General features: G+C 40.5%; 1 protein-coding gene across 2 annotated transcripts in view; it reads right to left on the reverse strand.

Annotated features, from left to right (window-relative positions):
* Positions 1-24,112, reverse strand: part of LOC126299619 (plasma membrane calcium-transporting ATPase 3) — a 1,680,486-nt gene extending 1,656,374 nt beyond the window's left edge. Inside the window, exon 1 of one of the 2 annotated variants that reach the window (XM_049991660.1) lies at positions 24,072-24,112. The gene's annotated coding sequence lies outside the window, so the exon portion shown is untranslated. The remainder of the gene's footprint in view (positions 1-24,071) is intronic. The other variant, XM_049991657.1, reaches the window with a different exon arrangement.
* Between the last annotated feature and the right edge of the window lie 1,177 nt (positions 24,113-25,289).

Here is a 25,289-nt window from a genome sequence, read left to right on the forward strand (position 1 = left end):
TTGCTTCATATATGGATGATTATGTGTACAAATATGTGTGAAATATGTTAAATACAAGTGAAATGTATGTGACATGAGTGTATGCGGACGAAACCACTAGTACAAATCTCCTCTCAAAGCCCTGGATCGATTTCAACCAAACTTGGTACATCAGTCCGATATTGGGGTGGGGGATTATAAATTGGAGATGGAGAGAGGAAGAAATGAACAGAGATAGGGGAGAGGATATGATGGACGAAGAGAGAGGGAGGAGAAGATGCACAGAGAGAGAGAGGAAATAGGAGATGGATAGAGAGATGGGGGATGAGGAGGTCGACAGAGAGAGCTGGAACAGGAATTTGACAAAGAGTAGGTGGGAGGAGAAGGACAGAGAGATGGGGGAGGAGCAGATGGACAGTGAGAGGGGAGGAGCAGATGGGCAGAGAGAGAGTGGGGAAGCAGATGGACATAGAGTGGGGGAAGGAGACAGTGGAAAGAGAGGGAAGATGCAGATGGGCTAATGGAGGACTGGAATAAACAACAGGCAGCTCTGTGTACTCTGCTAATAATAAATATAAAGCAGCTAATACAGGGCGCGAAAGGCTATTTACAGTTTGTACAGAAACCAGATGGCAGTTATAAGAGTCGAGGTACATCAAAGGGAAGCAGTGGTTGGGAAGGGAGTGAGACAAGGTTGTAGCGTCTCCCTGATGCTATTCAATCTGTATATTGAGCAAGCAGTAAAAGAAACAAAAGAAAAGTTTGGAGTGCGTATTAAAATCCATGGAGAAGAAATAAAAACTTTTAGGTTCGCCGATGACATTGTAATTCTGTCAGAGACAGCAAAGGACTTGGAAGAGCAGTTGAATGGAATGAACGGTGTCTTGAAAGGAGGGTATAAGATGAACATCAACAAAAGCAAAACGAGGATAATGGAATGTAGTCGAATTAAGTCGGGTGATGCTGAGGGAATTAGATTAGGAAACGAGACACTTAAAGTGGTAAAGGAGTTTTGCTATTTGGAGAGCAAAATAACTGATGATGGTCGAAGTAGAGAGGATATAAAATGTAGACTGGCAATGGCAAGGAAAGCGTTTCTGAAGATGAGAAATTTGTTACCATCGAGTATGGATTTAAGTGTCAGGAAGTCGTTTCTGAAAGTATTTGTATGCAGTGTAGCCAGGTATGGAAGTGAAACGTGGACGATAAATAGTTTGGACAAAAAGAGAAAGAAGCTTTCGAAATGTGGTGCTACAGAAGAATGCTGAAGATTAGATGGGTAGATCACATGACTAATGAGGAGGTATTGAAGAGAATTGGGGAGAAGAGGAGTTTGTGGCACAACTTGACCAGAAGAAGGAATCGGTTGGTAGGATATGTTCTGAGGCATCAAGGGATCACCAATTTAGTATTGGAGGGCAGCGTGGAGGGTAAAAATCGTAGAGGGAGACCAAGAGATGAATACACTAAGCAGATTCAGAAGGATGAAGGTTGCAGTAGGTACTGGGAGATGAAGAAGCTTGCACAGGATAAAGTAGCATGGAGAGCTGCATCAAAACAGTCTCAGGACTGAAGACCACAACAAGAGCATACTGATCCTGTCATACTTCGTTTCATTGTCATACTCCGTCCAGTGCTTAGTGACAGATATTTTTCTTAGCTGAATCAATCAGATAGTGTCCTTAATACACCTCAACAGCACGAATCTGGAATATGACCGGTTTCGAATCACCGTCAATATTGAAAAACCCAAAATAGGTCAGATATCTATGTTTGGAGAGCGCAACTCATTGGATGTTCCGTGTTTTATTTATTTACCTATTTATTTTACGAATCTGCCATCCATGTTATGTTATGACACACAGCGGTAAGGAAACTCGACAGCTACGTTAAGATGATTAGTGATTTAAGCAAAAGCTTATTTGAAGGATCCGCTATCAAACATTTTATCCCATTCCTTATCAGAGGCCACAAACACTCTCTGATACCGGAATTAGTCGATTCGAATATTGTTGATGGAAGAAAATATCATAATAAGAGTAGCAGTATGAGAGGTGAAAATTTACAGCTCCAGGTTAACACATTACGCCTCAAAGTCCTAGTGAAAATCCCAAAGTCTCTTCGCAGTGCGCCGTGGTGCGAAAACAAATGCCACATTTAATGACTCCTCACCGTTACACTCTATCAGTCCAAAAAGTATGGAGACTGGATTGATAAAAAATAGAGGCAAGCTATGATGGTGTTGTTACTAGTGTCCCCACACTTGAGTACAGCGAACATAACGTTGATGCAACCTTGAAAACTAGTAGAAAAGTCGTGTTTTTCAATGGAGTTTTACTCGCGTTTCACATTGGGTTAAACGTCGTTTATGTCGTCAAAGCGCTGCCCCGTCCCATAAATTTCTACACCCTGTCGTGTTGCGATAGGTTCGTAGTCACCCGTTGCGAATTTTTCCAGAAAAGAGTTCTCTGCGTTTTGCAGTTCAATCAAGTTGCAGAGAGCTTCCAGGTATCGTTTCTTTTGTTTGGAAGTTATGGTGTGGGGGCACATTTTGGAAACATTTTATCTCTTCTTCAGAATATTATGCAGCATTTCCTGAATACTTGATTTAGGGATGATGCTCCATTGCGATTTGGGACACAAAATCTTTGACACACAACTTTCCACTGAACGTTTACGTGACCAGTTGTATGCAGATCTATTGTTTATAGTTATTAGATAGTAGAGGCTACCAATGTAGTTACTAGCGTCTTTCCACTTACGGGCGCCAGCCGCGGTGGCAGAGCGGTTCTAGAGGCTTCAGTCCGGCACCGCGTGACTGCTACGGTCGCAGGTTCGAATCCTGCCTCAGGCATGGATGTGTGTGATGTCCTTAGGTTACTTAGGTTTAAATAGTTCTAAGTTCTGGGGGACTGATGACTTCAGATGTTAAGTCCCGTAGTGCTCAGAGACGTTTGAACCATTTAGTATTTCTGGACATTCCTTGAATATCCAAGACACAGGTCTTCTTTGTGTGGTTAATTTCCTAGTGTAAGACATACATAGACGTACAATAACATAATAAAATAAAATGAGGCATACAAGTGCGTAACTTCTAATTGTTGCCAGCCAAATTTTAAGATTCAGGTGCTCCTAGAACGATAAATTTTTGGGGTGTCTCTTATTTGAATTTCGTAGGAAGAGAAACGTTGACTTAAACATAACACGGAACGAAGAAACTGCAACTGCAAAACAAACACGAAAGTCTGTTTATCAAGCACTATTCATAATCGTCCACACGACATGGATACACATTATGCTGAGAAAATATTGAAATGTATCTCACTAAAGGCTGTGAAACTGGTGACAACACTCACATTGAATTGATAACGTGGTAGACATGCATGAAAACTACAAAGTTTGGCTTTTACGGCTTTCGTGCCAAGTTTCGAAATTGTTGTTAACGTATGAAGCATACTGGACAATAACAAGAGTATGCTGGGGCTCAGTGGACAGACAGCGTGGGAGCATTAGAAGCGATTCTTACCGGCTGGCAGACACGCTGGTGACGGCCCTCTGGCTGGAGTCCCCTTTCAGCAACTTTACCGTCTCGCTTAACAGCGCTGTGCAGTCTCGTTCAATAGGCTTGGGCGGCGTGCGTGGGCGGGTCTGGCAACTCGGCGTGTAGTTGGCATTGTAGCCATTGCTATAGAGGCCGCGCACTCATTGTGTCGCCGGTGCGATGACCGCGCCAGCCCGTCACTGGCCTTCGCAGATATGAGCCGAACGCTAAACGCCACGCCCATCTCCAATACCGTTCTCTGCCTCCCTGACAGGCAGTGTCCTAACATAATGTGTCCGTTTTCCTGTCTAGACGATGTTATTCCAAACCATGCTGTCTTTATTAGGGTTTTACTCTGCAACAATTATTTCTTATCTTAACTGAACGATTTCGTTCAGTGGCGAAGACCCTGGACTCACTCACGAAATTGCGAATCATTCCTGGCAGTTCTAATTTTTTCCCATGTTTTACCACAAGCAGTTTGGGCGACTGGCGGGCGGACCCTTTCAGGGACGCCATCGTCGATTTGTTTTTCCATCATTATTCCATGAAGCACTTCCTATGTCTATAATAAACCCAATGTCGTCGAAACTAAATCCCAACATTTCTTCCTTTATACCTCTCCCCCTCCCATCTATCCAACACTTGAAGTTAGGGAAGTTTTCATTCTGCCATCCAATCCTCTTACAACGCAGTGGCAAACGAGAAGAAGGCGTTCATATTATTCTGCTTGTCATTTGTTGTCGATCATTGCTTGAAAGACAACAATAATCGAATACTAAGTCCAGCGAAGTTCCTTGTAGAAGTTGTCATTTGATGTTAAGCTGATTTATTTCGTCACTAGCCGACGGTGAATAAAGACTTCCTCCAGACTCCGCCGTGCATGAGAATCTCTAGCCGTATGCACGCATGTTTCTACAACATTTTTGAAATACCCTTTACACGCCCTTTATTAGGTCTTTGTCTCTGAATTTTTCTTGTTTCTTGGAATCCAATATATAAGTTTCATGGCGCACATACATTTTATTCGCCTTGCAACTTCTTTTGCGCCGGTAAAGGCGCTCAGTCCGGAACCGGGTGACAGCTACGGTCGCAGGTTCGAATCCTGCCTCGGGCATAGATGTGTATGATGTCCTTAGGTTAGTTAGGTTTAAGTAGGTCTAAGTTCTAGGGGACTGATGACCACAGATGTTAAGTCCCATAGTGCTCAGAGCCATTTGAACCAACTTCCTTTGCCTGTGTTCTTTTCATTTTGTTATTCGCAAATATCTTTCTTTCCAGTTTATTCTCTGGCACATTTGCTTATTTTTCTGTCTCTTCTGGGAACTTACAGAACGCCTCTTTCACTAACCCGTTCATCATAACAACAGTTCTTGAATGTATTTGTCATAACAAATCCACGTCTCACTACAAATAATTAAACTGGTAATAAAATATGATCGTAAAGTTTCCCAGTGTAAGGTGTAATTTTAACTTGTCACAAATTTTCGTGTCCACGTATACCAAACTAAAGAATAGACGCCATTTAAGTGATGAAGTTTTCATCAGTATTTTATAATCATACACGGAAAAATTTCTTATGTATCTTTGACAATAGAGTGCACAATAAATGGGATTCAATTTACTCCACATCTAGCTTTTGGGATTCAGTGCGAAATTGAGTTCCGTTTTTCTACCGATTTATCTGCTTGTCAGTTCCGTTGAATACTGTTTCTCTTACTGTTGTTATTTAAATTGCTTATTTTTAACAAAACATTCTGCTTACCTAATGGCCTGACAGGTACAAAAACAAAATATCTAGCACAATTTTTATTTATACAGGTTTTCCTCTTCCTCTCAGTTTCGTAACATTTGACTGTAGTTTATTCCTCAATTCATGTTGAGCAGCGTAATTCAGCAAGAGCATGGACCAGTACGATTCCTTCAACAAGGCCGCCCAAATCAGTACAGACGGAAAACATCCTCAGATTATACACTGAAGTCAGTCATGTCCTTATTTGCGGAAGCATCTCGGCAGTCACTTTACAAAAAGAATAAATTCTTAAATCAGGGTGGCCAGCCAAGTGACTGAAGCCCACATCTCAAGCATGAACACACACTTATCTCTCCTGCGTTCTTCCCAAAATTCAGCAAGTGTTTTGTCTGTACTCTTCTGTCCTTCCAGACACTTCACTTTCTTTGAGTTACTAATCAGAGCCGGACCTGCGAATCTCCTTATTTGCAATACTACAATGTCTCTTAACCAGTCTCGCCATCTCACTGGAAATTGGCACAAGACTTTTGTATTAATGATGCTTGAAGTTTTTCACTTTAGCATCAAAGTGTTCTACGTTTAATATATACATATAGATGTTGCGGTAAATATATGATTCCACAGTGGAATTATCGTATTTATCACCTTTTATACATCGCAAACGAAATGAAAGTTTCATTGGATTTACTGGACGGTGCTCTGTGATTCACCGTACACATTTACTTACCTTATCTAGACGATAACCTCATAACGAAATGCATGAGCCCTTAGCAGAAACTTCAGACGGTACTGGTGTTCACGCTGAGTCTTGTTACAAGGTTGCTCTTGGTAATCTTACTTTAAGTTTAATCCTCAAACTGAAGCAGATACAAATAGCAGGAGATGTATTTAGAACGTACCTGAAGTTGCAGATTCGTGATTGAAATTTGCGAATGTTTCCAAAACACGCTGACTCTGCGCACTGAGCCCAAGAAGTATGAATAATACATTGAAATGTATGTAGTAGACTTCCACTACTCTTCTTTTGCTATGTGAATTTGTATGGATCCAAGCTCACGATCTCTTGCGTGTAATTCTATTCACAATAGCAATAAAATCGAAATAGACTGTACGAAGCGGCGGAGAAAACCTGGTCAACCGCAACTGCAACGCCACTTGTTCACGTGAAATGTCAAGAAGTTGGAATGTGTTGATGCATTTTGGGGGAGGGCATTATTTTAACATGACGTGATATGATTAGTTTCGATCTAGGCCGAATAGGATTATTTCACAATTTTGAATTTTTCTCTCCCTTATTTAACGCAGAATAACTGACTTGTTCAAATGCACCACCATTTTAATTTGACAGTATCAGAGATATTCTGAATTTTGTAGTGCCAATCGAATTCCCTGTCATTTTCTCGTACCATAAGGTAACCATTTCGCTCAACTTGAAATTGTATATGATATTTCACTCGTTACGGGTGAACTAGTTTCGCTATCTAGACTTTTGCCCTATTGCTACAAAGAGTTTCATCCTGAGGGGAAGTGCTAATCAGAGAGTGATTGTTACATCACCGGAGGTGACGTCGTTGATGAAATATATCATAACTATAGGCCACGACTCTAACAACACCACTACTCATCTTCACGCGATTATATTTCCTTGTAGTCTGACATTATAGTTTCTTTAGTTAGTCGAGCATCATTGCATCATTCTTCCGGAACCCTTTTTTAAAAAAAAGGCTTGTTTGTCTTAACCGCCTCAAGACGTTAAAATACATATCGTTTCATTGCGATATGTAACAAGATGACATTAGATTAAAACTCCTTTCGCTCCAGACACGTAATGCATTGAACTTTGAGGATGTGGAACATTTGAGCATTCTTTCTGATCCTCCACGATTCTCTCATTTTTTCTTCATGGAGTCTCTTTCTACCTTCAGTCCACTTTTTATCTGCTTTCTTTGCAGCTTCAGTCTCTGACCTTACATTCCACTTGTGTCCCTTGTTTCTATATATTTTTCTGTCTTTAGTGTGTGTTGGATCGATTTCTGCTTTTCTAGGTCAAGTTAGATTATTTGTGTGGTCCATTGTATTGTGCACTTGACCCGTCGAGTATGTCAGAATTCTGTTGGTGAGACTTTTTGGTGGTAGCCTGCTGATGTGCCCGCAGAGCTTCAACCTTCTTTTCTGACATTTTCTGCTAGATTTGACACCTTCTCCGTGGTTTTCCTAGAGTATTATCTCTACCCCTCTTCTGTCACCTTTGGACAGAGAATTTTTCTGATGATTTGTGTCCTTCCTTCAGTATGCTTTCCATGTCGCTTTCCGTATGTCGTCTCACGTGCATACAGTATTTCAGGCTTGATTACTGAGTTGTAGTGTCTGATCTTTGTACGAATGGACATACATTTCATATTAGATGCGTTTTGTGTTTTGCCGTAAGCTCTTTTTATTTTTTGTGATCGAGTCTTCTGTGAGATCTTTTCTCCTATAGCATCTAGGATTTAACCTAAATATTTAAAATGTATATGCTTTTCTCGCCGTATTGTGTGTTTAATTTTTGCATGCGTAATTTTGAGCAGTAAAATTTACTTCTCAAAAGAGAATTCCAGGCCATTTTTTTCTGCGCAATATTTTATTATTTCTATTTGTGTGACTGCTGTTACCTCGTTGTCCGAGAGTATGGCCCGGTCGTTTTCCAAAGCTAGGAAGAGATTTCTGTCTTCTTCCAGGATCCTCAGAGTCACGTTGGTCTCCAGTGTTCTTGGATTTTCAGTTATTTTTCCCATTCCCTCATTTCTTTTCCCACGACTAGGTTGAACAATAGTGAGGATAATCAGTCACCGTGACGTACTCCAGTTTTGGTCATGAAGGGATCAGAGATATCACCGACGAATTTAACTTTCGATTATATGCTAGCCTGTTTCTGTTTTATTAGTCGTAGTGTTTTTGGGTCGAATCCCTGTTCTTCTAAGACGTTGAACAAGGATTATCAGTTAACAGAATCGTATGCTTTCTGGAAACCTATGAAGGTGCAAATGATTGGAATATTCCTACTAGCATTGTAGTTTAGGATTATTTTCAGATAGATTTGTTCTGTGCATGAACGACCGGTGGGGGAGCCTGCCTGGTATTCACCAGAGCTGTGTTCTAATTGCCGTTGTGTTCTCTGGAGTAGACTGGTTGAGAACATTTTGTAAGTGACTTGTGACAAGGAGACCCCTATGTAGTTGTTCACATTCGTCCTATCTCTTTTCTTGTGCAGTGAATAGATAAGTGCACATTTCCAGTTTGTTTGGAACATGGTTGTGATTATTTGTGTAAGTTCCTGTAAACAGTTTGGTTCAAGATTGTTCAGTAGTTCTGCAATGATGCCGTCTTCACCGGATGCCTTGTTGCTTTTTAATTTTAAGTATCTGTTTGTGGATGTATTTGCATGTTGGTGGGAGTGATTATGGGTGGGTGGAGGTACAGTCCTGTGTTGGGAATCTTGTTACAGTATTTTAGTTTCAGGCAGTTGCGGATATCAGCGATATATCGGGACAGATCCTGACAGTTCTCTTGATTAATTTCCATCTTGTTTACTGAAGCATAAGTTTTGAGGAGTGTACCAACGGATCTTCCTCGCGAAAGTCCCGTAGAATTCTCTCTTGTTGTGGTTGCCGAAGTTTTGCTTTATAGCGTACAGTTGCTCCTCCATGGGCGAGTACTTAGTCTTGACTAGTCTAATAAGTTTCGACGCCTATTTCCTGGACTCGTTAAAACTATGTAGGCTTTCCTTGGATGTTTTAGTGTTTCATTCCTGAATGTCTTTTCTGCATTTTTGTAGTGCATTTTCACATTCTGAGGCACACCGAAGGTGTTTAGTGTTCTTTTTTCGTGGTATCAGTTCTTTTGCTTTTTTCGTGATCTTTCTACGGAATTCTTCGCATGTGTTTGGTTGTTGTCTTTCCCTTTTCTGCTTTATGTTGGATTTTACAATATTTTCCGTGTCAGACTTTGGTTGATGTGGGTTTTTTTCAGATGGATTTTCTTCGGTGTAAATTCGATTTTAATTCGAGTTAGGTAGTGGTCCGAATTAAAATTTGCACCTGTGAGAAGTTGAATGTCACGGATCTCTTTCTGGACTAGCGAGGAAATCGCTTCATGGCCTATTTGCAATGCTCCCATCTATTATATAGGTGACCTCCATGTTTTCTGTTTTCACGAGGTTCCTTAAACGATGTTGACAAACTTCAGGAACATAAACTGCAGGAATAGTTCTATGAGTGTCATGCCATTTTTATTTGCTTGCGGGAAACTTCCCCACAGTTCTGTGGTTACTTTTTTCTCTACCGATTTGTGCCTTGAAATCACGTAGCAAAATTTTTGCGTCTCTGCGGATCTTAGTCTTCACTATTTTCAATTTTTCCCATGATTTATTTGTTGATTTGAAGTCTTTTTTGTTATATCCATTCGGGCGTGTATGTTGATCATGCAGTATTTCTTATTTGCACACTGCTACCGAATTGTCAATAGCCTGTTGTTTAAGGGGGTGACTTCTATGATTGATCTGATTATCTTCTTGTGCACCATGTAGGCCATGTCCAGAAGTGGGGCACTCCCTGGCGCTTAGCTTTCCTTTCTTAGACTTGAAAATACAGTAGTTTCCCTAATCCATTGTGTCTTCGCTATAAAGCATGTTGCCTGCACAGAAAGTATCATCATCTTTCGGCTGTCGAACACAAATGTGGGGTTGTGTAGTTTTGGTGAAGGTTCCAAGAAAGTTTAGTGTGGAAGTTTTCCAGGGAACTGCGACTTCCTCTGCGGTCGTTTAAGTCCAGCTTCCCCAGAATCCGGGTTTCTGCAAGGCATCTGTTGACGGTGGTTCGATTGCCGCCTCTCACTTAGTTTCTCACCAAGACCGCTGATGCACCAACTAGAAGTTTCAGTATTGGTACTTAAAGTTCAACCGTAGACCCGGTTTTCACTTTCTCATGTTCTTTTTCATTTTTAAATTTTTTCTCATAGATATTAAAACATACAACATGGTCACCGTAAGTAAGATCGTTACTAAAACATTAATTGTTCATATAGTCTCATAATGACTTTAATTATCAGTCAAAATATGTATTTCTGTACTTTAGACTGTAAAATGTAAGGCAGTAGCTGAACGTCCTAATGTGGCGAAGCTAAGCAACTGCATAAATATATCAGATGCCCACTGGGGCTGTCTCACTACCGAAATGATATCAACCACTCATTGCCTCGAATATGCAACAAATTTCAATCAAAAAATTTGACACCCAGTGTCACTGTCGTCTTCAGAATGGCTAAAGGCTCACACTATCGATCTCCGAATCATCCTGAGCCTATAGATATACCAAAATCTATGTATTTTATTGGTCAAGAGATTTGGTTTTTTTGATATTCAATGCTAAACTTATATTGCATGCAACCAATTTCAACTTCATTTCCTTTCTTACCTGTCTCGCAGATAAATCCTGATGTGCTGTAAACATGAACTGTAGTATGTTCGCAGCATTAGTCTTTTGTTGTATGTGGTCTAAGTGACTTCTAATTAATTACGTCACTGATGACGTCGGATTATGATTTTTGTGTCGTGTTTATATATATTAATTCACTGAATTCTTGTGATGGATTTGAAAGTCCAATCAGCTGAACTACAGTGATTGTACTTAACTGATCTATTTCGTAATCATAAAGTCATTGCTCGGATTAGGACACTGAAGATAGAGCACTAAATCTGTCAAGGTCAAATTACTGGAATTTGCTATTATCAGTGTTGAGTGGACACTAATGTTACTCTATGTACTGTTGAGATACAAGGTGTAGGTGAAAAAGTTTTACAATGTGCTACAGCACTAGTGAGTGTAAATAAAAGAAATAATGCTAGAAGTTCATACGAAAGGGACAGAAATATGACATTGTTTGAGTATGGGGATGTACCTGGTTTAGATAGAAAACTGTGTTCTTTGAGAGACGGATAAAAAAGGTTTTATTTACGGCAAAGGGATTAGTGAAACACGCGTGATAGAATTATAGATAAAATCAATGCATATCTGAAGGCATGGAAATGTTGAGAACCACTAGTCCAAGATCGGGACACCAGTCTACATCTACATCTACATCCATACTCCGCAAGCCACCTGACGGTGTGTGGCGGAGGGTACCTTGACTACCTCTATCGGTCTCCCTTCTATTCCAGTCTCGTATTGTTCGTGGAAAGAAAGATTCTCGGTATGCCTGTGTGTGGGCTCTAATCTCGCTCATTTTATCCTCATGGTCTCTTCGCGAGATATAAGTAGGAGGGAGCAATATACTGCTTGACTCCTCGGTGAAGGTATGTTCTCGAAACTTCAACAAAAGTCCGTACCGAGCTACTGAGCGTCTCGCCTGCAGAGTCTTCCATTGCAGTTTATCTATCGTCTCCGCAACGCTTTCGCGATTTCTAAATGATCCTGTAACGGATCTTCTCTATCTCTTTTATCAACCCTATCTGGTACGAATCCCACACTGGTGAGCAATATTCAAACAGTGGGCGAACAAGTGTACTGTAACCTACTTCGTTTGTTTTCGGATTGAATTTCCTTAGGATTCTTCCAATGAATCTCAGTCTGGCATCTGCTATACCGACAATCAACTTTATATGATCATTCCATTTTAAATCACTCCTAATGCCTACTCCCAGATAATTTGTGGAATTAACTGCTTCCAGTTGCTGACCTGCTATATTGTAGCTAAATTATATGGGATCTTTCTGCCTATGTATTTGCAGCACATTACACTTGTCTACATTGAGAATGACATGCAGCGTTCTGTTATCTAGGAGCTCTTCAATCCAATCACACAATTGGTCTGATAGTCCATATGCTCTTACTTTGTTCGTTAAATGACTGGGGAACTGTATCGAACGACTTGCGGAAGTCAAGAAACACGGCATCTACCTGGGAACCCGTGTCTATACCCCTCTGGGTCTCGTGGGCGAATAGCGCGAGCTGGGTTTCACATGATCGTCTTTTTCGGAACCTATGCTGATTCCTACAGAGTAGATTTCTAGTAACGTTTATCATAACAACTGTCAAGCTCTTAGACTGAAAATTCGTGCTGATTTTTTCTGCTGCATAGTGGTGAGGAGCAGCAGATGTGGAATGACGAAGGCACTTAGAAAAAAATTGTTTTGTGTTTTTTAAGGATGATGATATTAAGGGCACGTGTAATTCAACTCTTTTGGCAGCAAAAATAAATTGGGCTTTATCGTAAAACTTGCGTAACAACTTCACCGCATCCCATGTAGCTCAGCATAAGATGATACAATAACAAACAATTCGGTTGTTCATAACAAAAATTCACAATGCTCCGTTTCCACGCTGCTGTCTCTTCCGCAAACGTAAAAGGTGCACTCTGCACGCAAAGATCCAGCAGCTATATCACCAGTCGATCACATGCCACCCAGCTCTCTTTTCATGGCAGAGTGTAACTTTTTATGTCAACTATATTGATGTTGATCCTGTTTCCATTCACGAAGAAATTTTAGCAAGAATGGATGCTTAGAGGTGCCACCTTGTTTGGCCCGGCATTGTCTTCCCAGGCTTTCCATTAAAATCCCATACGCAAAACGCTGAATGTATCACAGCATGAAACGCAGTTCTTGGAATTTTCTGCCAGTAACTTCCAATTCAACGTCCAACAGTTCTCTCACTTTTTTTTTTTTTTCAAAAGTGAAGTAAGAATTGCATTCTCATGCAGATCGTAAACGTTTTACTTCCTCATTCACAACAAAACATAAGCAATATTAGTTCCCGTTGTAGGGTTACACGTCTCACAGTCTGCTGACTTAGGTGAAATGAAGCAATAACAAAGTATGATCACTGAGACCTTGCATTGAAAGAAACATCAGCAATTCTGGGCTGTCTGTACAATAAAGGCATTGAGTACGTAGAATTACTCTCCCCCCTCTTTTCATTGCTAACACGCTTCAACCATTCCTCTGGAATCGATAATGGAAAAGCGTGAAAGGTTAAAGTTCATTCGAAAGTACCTCGGCCGCGAGGGAGACAAATCGTCGTTCAGTCGGATGTAAAACACCCAATTTTATTCTAGCACTAGGGCGTAAACTTATTGTAGACGTTATTTTTGGGCAAGATATTGTGCTTTTATTTCTTCCGGTTTGACACTGCTCTCATTATCACACAAATATATGAAGAGTTTAGAAACTGTCATTAGGACCTCAGGCCAGTGCTGGTGTAAAGCTCTTAATTTTTATTGCTGGGCATTGAATGTGTTCCTCTCCCTGCACAAATGAAATAAGACTCAGTCATTTTTAAATACAGAATTCTTTGAATAGACCGTTATTTAAAAGAATGGTCTAGCAATTCGTTTCCGAACGACTAAGCCGTTCAGATAGTACTATTAACGTGCGCGCACAAAACCCTACTTCGTGCAACGTGCCTAGCACATATAACACTAACAGTACAGTACCAATAATACTGCCACAATCTGCTATCGAACGCCAATTTCAGAAGTGGCCTAATTCTTCTTTTTCATTGCCAGTAGCTTCATCTATTGTTTGTTCTTTTAAAATATAGGAATTGTTTCAATATTTCTGGCTATGGATTGGCCAAAATGAAGGTAACGTAAAATATGCCTCCGTAAATTCGTAACAACGTAAACTAGAAACCAAATAAATTGTTGTAAAACTAACGGAACGAGTCAGGACACCAGTAAATATTTCCACATGAGATATGAAAGTGATTATTAAAATAGTGATGTGTTAGAACAGTATTATAATGGATCTAAATCTTAATCTTTACAAATTTTCTCTTGCACTTGAGTAAAAGTTTCTAGGCCAGTATGAACTTGCTCATATCTGCCTGTTGGAAGGAAGAAAGGAAGAAAAATTAGGATCATTGGAAACGGAACACAAGCTCAAAATGTTTCAAGGAATGGGGACGGAAATTGGCCCTGTCCATTCAAAGGTCCCTTCCTGGCGTTCGTCAAGGCAACTTAGGTGAATCACGGAAAACCTGAATCTGTATGGCTGGACGCGGAGTCCATCCACTTCTCTCGGACCTGTGAATTAAGTGATGGTGGGACATTCGAAGCCTCGGTTTTTCATTTGTTCAGACGAGACCTAGGTCAGCCTTTTCTGGAATACGAACTAACAGAACACGCGCCACAGTGCATCAGTAGCTTAACCTCAGTACATCGAACATTCTCAGCATCTGCAACTGCACTTACGTTCCGCAAGCCACCTTACGGTGTGTGGCGAAGGGAACTTTGTGTACCAGTGTCAGCTTTCCCTTTTCCTGTTCCAGTCGCGTCTGATTAGTGGGAAGAGCGATTGCTGATAAGCCTCCGTGTGAGTCTGGATCTCGAAGAAGGCAAATATATTGGCAGAATCTTATAGGAATGTACGCTCTCCAAACTCCAACAGTAGACCATACCGTGCTGCATAACGGCTCTCTTTTAGCGGCGGCCACTGGAGTTGGCTGGGCATCTCCGTGACGCTTTCGTGCTTGTTAAATGAACCTGTAACGAAATGTGCTGCTCTTCTTTGTATCCTCTCCACTTCTTCTATCAGTTCTGTCGCGTACGGGTCCCATGCAGACGAGCGATATTCAAGCATTGGTTGAACAAGTGTTTTGTAAGCTACTTTCTTTGTTGATGTACTACATTTCCTGAGGATCCTTCCCACGAATGTCAGCCTGCCATGTGCCTTACTCGCGATTAATTTTATGTAGCTATTCCACTTCAGATCGTTCTGTGCGCATATTCCTAGACATTTTACTGCTTCCATTGATTCTTCTGCATTTTCGCGATCATACAATAAAGTGTCTTTCTGTCTACGTAATTACCATATTTTACATTTGTTTACGTTGAGGGCCAACTGCCACTGTCACTGCCATTACAATTGGTACACAATATTCGAGTCATTTTCGTTTGGCCACCTGCAGGTTACACGTGAGAAAAATTTGGAAATTTGAGGGTAAGCTTCTGTGGGACCAAACTGCTGAGGTCATCGGTCCCTAGGCTTACACACTACTTAATCTAACTGAAACTAACTTACACTAAGGACAACACACACCCATGTCCGAGGGAGGACTCGAGCCTCCAACGGGAGGAGGGGGGGAGGGGGCGGATGAGCCGCGCGAACCGTGGCAAGGCGCCTGAGACCGAGCGGCTACATGAGAGAGTTTAACTGTCTTGTAATTCTAAAAAGCTTATTGAATTCCTTCGCAGATTACAGGGAATTTCAGTGAAGGGTAGGTGTCGCACAGATGGCGGACACGCGGATTAGAAATACATCCATGACTGTTCTTGAGTTCGAGCCCACAACCCCAACTGCTGAAACTGGGCCACCTGCTGCAGTATTATTTGAAATAAAAAGACCATTGTTTCCTGAAACCTCTAAAGAGTCTACTACTAAGCTTGATACTCTACGGCTCTCGCCTTATCACATCATGAATTCAGTTTTGTCTCCACCATTACAGAATTCACAGCTTTGTCTCTTCAAGACATAATGTAAACTGTGGTTTCAGTGGATTACTACAGCAATATTACGAAAATTTTATTTCTCAAAGCGCATTTTTCGCTTGTGTTTATAGAGTATTTGTCGGAAATTCCTCCCGACGTTTGACGGAGCAGTTCACGGTATGCGCACAAGTTTCTACATTGTGAAACAAAAGATAGTTCCCGATGCAATTTTGATAACGAAACACTTAGAAATTTGATTAGGTAACTACACCCTCGTAGCAGCTAACTGTAAAAATGTAAGTGTGTCGTTGAATTCCTGATACACACACATATCTGTTACACAAACCACTTCACTGTTTCTGGCGGAAAGTACCAAGATGTATCACTATCATTTTGCCGCTGTTCTATCCTATTCGGTTATGGAGTGCAGGAAGGGTAGTTGTTGATAAGCCTTAATCTTATTCCGAATTTCTCTAATTTTAAACGGCACAGACTCCATATTGGTCTCACAGTTAATGACCGCTAACAACAAACTTGGTTAGTTAGACAGATACATTTATAAAAAGTGTTCCTCTAGTTTGACATGGCCTAGCCACAGAAATGAAATGTGGTTCCTACTATTGAGTAATCCCCGTCGAGAATTGTCCTCCAAACCAGAGAAGACACGTTTCTAAACCTAAAACAGAACTAAAAGATGTCGAAAAAAATTTCTTTCGTGTCGCATTTCATTGTAATACGCGACACGCTCTCCTGTGTCTGAAAATGTTTTCAAAATTAATTAATAAACATACATTTACACACTGCTTACATTTGAAAGAGCCAACTTTTAATGAATTGTGACCATATTTTACCATAAAAAGCCTCTGTTGCTTGTTACACGAGACTGGCATTTTGGGTTCGTTTTGTTACGATGAGATTTTAAATAATGGAACAAAAGGCGTAATAAAACTAGTTGTTCATTACTTTATTCGCTTTGTATCGCTCAGTAATGATACACATACACAGTCTCTAATTTGCAGTAGCACCAGAGATATCCCACATTTGGAGACGGTTTCAAATTTTGTGAGGAAGCGCTGTAAACTTTAATTTCTTCGAGGTATCCATTGAAGAGAGTATTTCTATTTTTATAGATAACTTTTTCGGTTAAATCTGATGGAAATGGATGTACCCGAACAGAGCTACCCACGTTCATGCTTGACTTAGTGTGACGTGAAAACCCTACTACCTGCAAGACCTCAGAGCTAGTGTGTCGTATGAGTCATTATTTAGCACCTATCGCATTCGCTTACATCATGCATTGGACTTAATGTGACGTGAAAACCCTACTACCTGCAAGACCTCAGAGATAGTGTGTCGTATGAGTTATTATTTAGCAGCTATCGTGTTCACTTACATCATGCATTGCCATCTTATGCCCGAGTGTCTCTCCGATAGTCAGTTGTTAAAGAATGTGTAGCATGACATATAGATTGATAACTGTGGGTGATGTATATGAAAGGAAATCTATTTTTATATTAATTTCTCATTTTTAATTAATTGATTCACTACAGGACGTTAGTTTCTTTAATTTGGAAAGTAATTGAATTTATAATACCTTTTGAATGAATAAAAAGTTATTTATGTATTTCCTAAAAGAGGCGTTCAAGAGATTGTCTCTTAAGTGATAGCTTCGGAAAATTAACACAGCAAACCATCTTCTTAGCTTTGGAGAAGACTGAAGATAGTATTTTTTCTGATAGTGTTTTGTTTTACTTTAATTTACTATTCACACAAAAATATTTGTCGTCTAAAACATATTTCTATTGCTGAATAATCATATTCTCTGTGACTGTCATTTGACGAAATATTTGTTTTATAACTGATTTATTTCCCATTTCTTCCGAGATGTTCCGTAAGCACTTCGCTACATTGCTGAAATACAGAAATCCTAGTCATATGAAAGTCTTTTAATTTTTGACTAAATTTTCATGAAATAGTGGAAGCTATTTCACGGAACTGGACGCATTAATTTATAAAATTGCAGTGAAATTGCTGGCCGGATTGACCGAGCGGTTCTAGGCGCTACACTTTGGAGCTGCGCGACCGTTACGGTCGCAGCTTCGAATCCTGCCGTGGGCATGGATGAGTGTGATGTCCTTAGGTTAGTTAGGTTTAAGTAGTTCTAAGTTCTAGGGGACTGATGACCTCAGATTGTAAGTCCCATAGTGCTCAGAGCCATTTGAACCATTTGCAGTGAAATTTCGTGTGCTGTTTTCTGATGTCTCCATGCTTCTTGTACTATAGGAGAGAATGTTCTCGTATGAAATTTTGGGATTTTGATAATGTCGTACGCGGCAGATAACATCTTTCATAGCTTTTGAAGAACATTATCCATTCAGGAACACTTAAAGGAATATAATTTTAGTATCATGTGGACCTCGGTTTCCAAATAAATGATGGACGTTACTCAATTTTGGACTAAAGAGTTTTAGCTTAATATAAATACTGATTTGTATGCTTTAAATTAGTATCTCTTACACAAGTGCAGTGGAAGTATCTTCACTTGGTCGAAATCTAAGGCGGATCGAAAGCGGATAGACGAATCATTATGGGATGACTATGTTGAGTCATCCATGAGTGTTATAGTTATTCACTGTTGGACTCTGCGTTTTATGTACCTACCACATTAGAGCAATATGGCTATGTGAAAAGGTGTAAATATAATTATCTTTCCTCATCTTCTCTTTGGATGATATAAAAAGTTACCGGATTCTCCCGGTTTACACTTTGTAACTGTAGTTATTTATGAATGCGACACACAAACTTTGCCTGCGGGATCATTCGCCTGTTCTCTTTAGTTAACACAAAAATCTACTCTCAGCAGAACATAATTGTTACTGTCTAGGTCTAGAATCTATACTGTACCTCAAAATAAGGGTAATATTTCAGTGCCGGATTGACATACATCAAAGTAAGAACATCATGTGTAGTATACATGTGCCCACGACGTATGCCTTATGTGCAAAGAAGGTGCTCAAAGCGCTGTCTGCGCATTATAGAGCAACCTTTTGTGCTGTTGTACTGCATACCTAAAATATCAGATGCAAACCCTTTTGAAACCTGGTTCGTCGTGTACCTGTTACAGGAATTCAGTTACCTCTTCTTTCGCGCCGATAAAGTTTTCATGCTGATCAAGGACTTTGTACAGCCAAGTAATCGAAACGACATGTGATAACCAAAGGTAAACACAACGAATTGAATAGTTGGAAAACCAATCAACACAAAAGCAAAGCACCGGATGCGGCGGTATCAAGGGACAGTCATTACAAAAAATAAACATAATATATTCTCAAACATTACTATTTGTAAGAAACAATGCGCTATAGAATCGTGTATATTATTTATTTGCTTTTTTTACGTAATTTATCAGCCACGGGACTATCTGCAGCTACAGTAACATTTTCTGAAACTTCCAACAGCGTTATTTCGTTTTAATGTTCATGAGTTTCTTTTTAGGAGAGTCTTAATATTGAGCATAAAAATTTGGCCTGAAAGCAGTGCATTAAATTGCCTGGCAGACTGGTTCCCTAGTAAGTTTTATAAAATCAGCCCACCGTGAGGCTCTGTGCTCGTACAGTACACGGTTTAAGCTTACCGTTTTCTAGGCATCTCAGGAAACTTCTACTGTTTTACTACTATCCACGTCGTAACCCAGAAATGGGATTAGTATTGCACCCATCACGTAACTTTAGTAACTCGTTTCATACGGGATGTTAAGGCATTTCATTCGTAAAGGAACGTTCTCGTTTTCTATATGCACGTATAACTACTCGTACGTCACCATTGGGCAGTGGAAGGGATATACGGAGTACAGCGTGGAAGCACAGTTAGAGAACAGCAATCTCGATCAAGTTATAGCCCGTATAAAACTCATAAAGTTCCTTACTACTGGCGCAAGATGCGCAGTACTAAAACCAAGAACCTACACATCAGTTCGAATTCAGGTCACCCTCATTTATTTCCTCCTTACTTATCACGTGAACCATCAAGAGTAATATATATCACTCTGCTGTTAAATGTCTTCAGTGGAACTAAAATAAAGACAGGGAGACGTTCTTAATAGCGCTGACCATCCGCGTATCTGATCTGTTCGGGTCTTGCTTTGAAAACTACTAGCATGGTAACTTAATTTTAGGTAATGTATTGACCCGTTTAATAATTATCACTGGGATGGCTCAATAAGTTTATTTTCAGGAAAATATTTATTCTCTCGCAATGAACGCTCCTCACTAAATTGTATCCACTGAACATCTAATACCTAGTTGTTCCTTCTTAGTTACCACACATACATTGGCAAAATATGATTAACGCCGCGAAATGTGACACAGCAAACAGCTTTTGGCCAGGAACTGAGATATTGTATTTTAACTAGTGGCTAAGTTAGCAACACTTCTGTGGAGATTCAAAATAAGTCTAAGTGACTTTGAAGGAAAGTAATGTATGTAATTCCACAATTTCCTATTATTATAAAGAACAGATCGGGGAAGTTACGCACGTAAATTGCGGTGCATTTAGCGAACTCAGAAAACATTATTGCGCACGTTACCTAAAGAAATATCTACAGCAATTGTATGAATTACTGCGAAACAAGGAAACCTGTAACCAATCAGAATGCCCTATACTTACTTTTCCAAGAACAGTGTGAAATATGAATGAGATAAAAAAAAATATAACTAAACGTGCACATTGGTGTGGAACGCTTTGCTGATTTTATAGTATAGAAAAGGTACTGTCTTGAAGTCCTGCATCTAACACTTCGACTTTCGTACCTCTCACCATAGCACTGACCACTGACCTGATATGACTAGTTCATCTTCCGGGGAATCAGGGTTCTACAATGTCCTTCACAGCGTCCAGTAACGTATTTATGATTTTATTCTGGTAATATAATAAAGGGAAGATTAAGGTTTCAAGCTCTGTCGACTAGGAGATCCATCGAGTTGACACACGAACTCAGGCAGGACAAAGTTGTGTAGGGAAATCGGAAGTTTCATCCTACTGTTCGCCTTGATCGACATTGGCAAATCACGGTAAAACTAACTCTGGAAAGCTGAACGGTGACTTGAGTACCTCTCGAATGGGAATTATGTTCGTAAGAAATGAATAACGCGTGATACAAATGTTGAGCAACAACATCTCCTGATTAAATAAATGTTGAAATTCCGCAGTGTGTACGGCGACGGTTTGCCCACGCAAAATACTGTATTGTCTGCAATGTCTCAAGTCACATTCAGGGATTTGTTAGTAAAATAACGTGTCTACCGGCTTTGCTACAAACGACTTAATTTCGATTGCAGTGGCTCCTAAATATTTATGTATCAATCACACCGAATTATTTGTCACCTACTGGAGAACTCAACTAGACACATTTCTCCATTTGCAGCGACTTGTAAGCCTAAGCAATTGCACTACTTAATTTATTTGCATACGTAAGAAATTTCCTGTTTCTGTAACAATAAAAGAAAAATTCCTTCCTCTTCAGCATGTAATTGCCGTAATGACTTAAATTCCTTGACAGAAACAGTGCATTTCAAAGATGCGTTAGAGTGTGTGTCGATGGATGATAATGAGTGTCTGATAGGTTGTTAATTTTTTTGTGGCTTGAAGATTAAAGAAAAAAGTCAGGAAGTGAGCTGATGTTTATTGTGCATTCCGCGCTGTATCAGATACGCACATTTGATAAGAATGGCTGAATGCTGACGATTAAAAATAAACCAAAATGCGTAAACCTTCAGTGAAATTTGGCACCGAAAATCTACTGTTTGTCAGTATTTCCTAATTTGCATCTGGTAATGTGAGAGGACTCAGCGGGATTTCGGTAGCTGTGCTGCCTGACTGCGTGGCTCAGTGTACTATTTCACGCAGTGACAGCTCAGCGAAAACTCTCCTGCATTATTTACTGACAACGGACGCAACTTCCCTCCCCTACTTTCTCCTCTCTATTAGTCGATTTACATTTCTTTAGCCGCGAGCTGAATGAAACGAAGGTTAATAATTTAGAAACACGTCAAGTCTCTTACATATTCTCGTATAAATTGGACGCTATTTATAGCTTTGATATTGTTCTCAAGTCACGAAGACAAAGCCTAGTAAATTTGAGGTACGGGCAAGAATTGAATGGCAATTTTAAGCGGTCCCCATTGCTGTCATTATTTGAGGTCAGAAGGGCGTAAGGAATAGCACGATTTCTAAAGAAGCTGATCAGTGGTGTTTCCACTGCGTGGTTAAGGCATGAGGTGGAATGTTTTTTCAAACTATCAGTCTAGACGTTTACAATGAGTGAATACTTCTAGTGTGAAAGAAATATTTAAGATGAAATGAAAGATTCTCTAAATTCATTTTTGGATGTCGTACTTGGCTTAGTAAGTGAATAACAAGGACAGTATCAAGAAAAATAAAGCAAGCTCTTGGAAATGCAGTCGGCTGGAAAGGTCACCAACAACAAAAATGCCTCCTCTGGCGTCACAAAAGACGATGCTACCAAAACTGGTAATGCTAAACGGAAGTCGGAAATTTCAAAGACTTATAAACGTCTGTCTTGTGTGTATTTCTTCGGCTTACCCTCTCCTACATCTGCAGAAAATTTTCCAGCTGTGCAGACAAGCCAGAGGTAGTTGAGAGAAACAAATAAGTTATACGATTTTTTCGTTTTATTACAAAACCCACAGACATTGTTAACTTCAAAAAATCAGCTTTGGATGAACTGTAATCAACACCAAGCGTTGCTCCCTGACGTACGATTAAAAGACCATCATAGTTTTTAAGATAGAGTACTAGAATTTACGTGTCCTTCTCGGAAAGTTGTTGCAAAGGCTCGTCATCTGATGCAATCGATGTCGTCGGTGTGCAGTGCATTGTTACAGTGAATTAGAAATTCACGTATACTAGTCAGTAAGCAGCTGATAAAAATTGGCTTTAGTTTGAAATGAGCGACGGTACTGTTGCATTATATTATATGCTAGCAACCCATTCGCCCTGTACGGCTGCCTTTCACAAAGGAACCCCACGAGCGGGTCTTCGTGAGGACAATACAGTTCGATCAAATAGCCTGACCTGGTGCTGTACAGGCCGCATTTCTGAATGGCGTGCCTTGAGATGTCGGTGTTATCAGGTTAAACGGCAGTTGGGGAGGACAGGTCGTCCGCGGTCGCTACGAGCTGCTATCGCATCCGTGGCGCCCGCGGGGTGGGGAGTGAGCGGCGCGCTGGAGGGGGTAGCCACCCCTCCTCGGCCTTTCCCTGCGCCACCCCTTCGTGCGTACGTCGCGATCGCTGAACCCGGCTTTTTCCGATGTAGGTCACCGCCGAGCGGGGCTTGTAACGGCGCGAGCAACTACTGTTTTGCTTTTTTGGGATGAGACGCTGTATAGTATTCAGTTGTACAGGGATTGAAAAAAGCACAGTGTTCATTTAATATATTCCGAATACTGAAGCTCTAGCTGTGTGGGGCACATGGTGATGTGATGTGTGTACTGTGATAACCACAGGACAGGAGTAAATTCGGTTTTGGTGGATACTGGTGATCCTCGAAGATATTTACGATGACTGGACTGTTAGTAACAGCGTGAAACGTAGCGAAACTGATCTGAGAGGTTGCTCTACATGTGTGAACTTTGGCGTGACAGGGCTGAGCTGATTGACCTTGAAACAATAACGATAAGACATTGTCCGATTCTCTGTCATCCCTCAACATGTTGAATGAAAGTGAACTAATTTTGTTTCTATAGAGACTTTAGCATATTACGTACGACTCGATGCAAAGAACTCAGGTTTTGATCATGGTCTAAGAAGCTGGTTGAAGGAACTACAATAATCAAAAAATGATTTGATGGAAACACGTTCTATTTTGGAAGTGTGTCTACTCTGACAGGCATCCGCCGCGTTTGCTGATAGATAAAAAGAAAGAAGCACTTCGAGGAAGGCAGGGAAATTGATCAGAAAAATTCGTTTCACGCGGTCTGTTGCCTCGGAGTTGACGAGGCGACACGCGCTGCACGCTTCAGGCTGTACTACGCTCGCTCTGGTTGCCGCTTCATTCTCACGCCCTTTTATTCGAGATAAGTCGAAACGTGTAACGTGGCGTATTTTCAGTAGGTGACACAACGGCCCGTTCCACGAACGGGACAAAACCTGAGGAAGGCGACAATTCCGTTAGCAAAGAGAAGCCCGTCGCGACAGTCTCGCTGTGCGGAGCTCGATTCGAGGATAGGAGGTTGGGGATCGGTGGCGACCTTGCCTTCCTCGTGAGTGCCGAAATAGCACAGCGAGAAGCAGCGGCGAGCGCAGGCAGGCGGCTTACGTGAAGCGATGCGTCGGCGCCGACTCCCGCCGCTACACTGCGAAGCGAGGCAAGGCGAGCGTGGCCCCTGTGGCGTGCTGATCGATAGACCGCGGCCGTTGCCGCCGCCGCGCCGCCGCCCTGGCCTAACCTTTCCTTGGCTCTCCTTGCGCCATCGATTCTAGTTCGAACGCCCGAAGGCCACGTATCGGAAATTCCCTTCCGGCAACTTTCTCGGAAATGGATCTGGATGAGGCGTTTCTCCCCAGGAACTCACTTCGTCTCACCGAGCTTCCTCGCGACGCCGCTGCCGGGGGAGTTGCCTGTGACCTTGTAATCGAGTCTCCTATAGCCTCCTCAGTTCTATACTTTGATTTTAACAATGAAACTATTCTATAGGTGGCCAATGCGTTGTTTCGGGACAATACATCACAAATTTTTGGATGTGCAGCATAAATTCTGCATAAGGATTCCAATACGATTTATACCCCAGGAATAAAATATTCTGCAATTTTTCTTTTGTGAATTTTATTTAATAAATGACACTTCGAGAATATAAATATATTTACGGAGATATTATTTTACATACAATATTAATAAGTCGGAAAAGAAAACGATCAAATATTTTGTGAAACTATTTATGTGAAGCAAAAAATAAAATAGATTAGAAAAGCTATTGACATGCCTTTGAATTACGATCGAAATCATGAACAGCAAATGAATTGCGTAAATATGTTTCTCTAACCTATTTTATTTCTCACTTTCAGATAAATGATTTCACAAAATATATTCTTTTTATTCTGAAGTTTTGTTCAGAAAGCAGGAAATGCATTATACATATCGATCGGTATTGTATTATTATTGACAGTATACAGATTAAGAGGAGCAGAGTATTTCAAATTATGCTGTAATTTGATATATATTTTATTTTTTCAGCATGAAAAAACAATTCCACAAATTCCACACAAATGTAGCTTTTATGCGCAAAATAGTTAGGCCACGAAGAGGTGATCTGCTTGAAATTTCATTTACATAGCAGCAGCTATTCTTGAAATATTTCAATTTTCTGTCAAATGATTAATTAAATTTTTCTTAATTACTCTGAGTACTTTCAAGCAATTAAATCCTATTTAGCAAAATTAAACCTCACGAATCTCAATTTGATACCCCATTTGTTCATTTCTGCCTTTTCGTTGGCCTACGAAATTTCGGACGAAAATCCTTTGCGTAATTTCCACG

This window comes from Schistocerca gregaria, chromosome X (assembly GCF_023897955.1).
Source record: "Schistocerca gregaria isolate iqSchGreg1 chromosome X, iqSchGreg1.2, whole genome shotgun sequence".
Taxonomy (NCBI): Eukaryota; Metazoa; Arthropoda; class Insecta; order Orthoptera; family Acrididae; genus Schistocerca; species Schistocerca gregaria.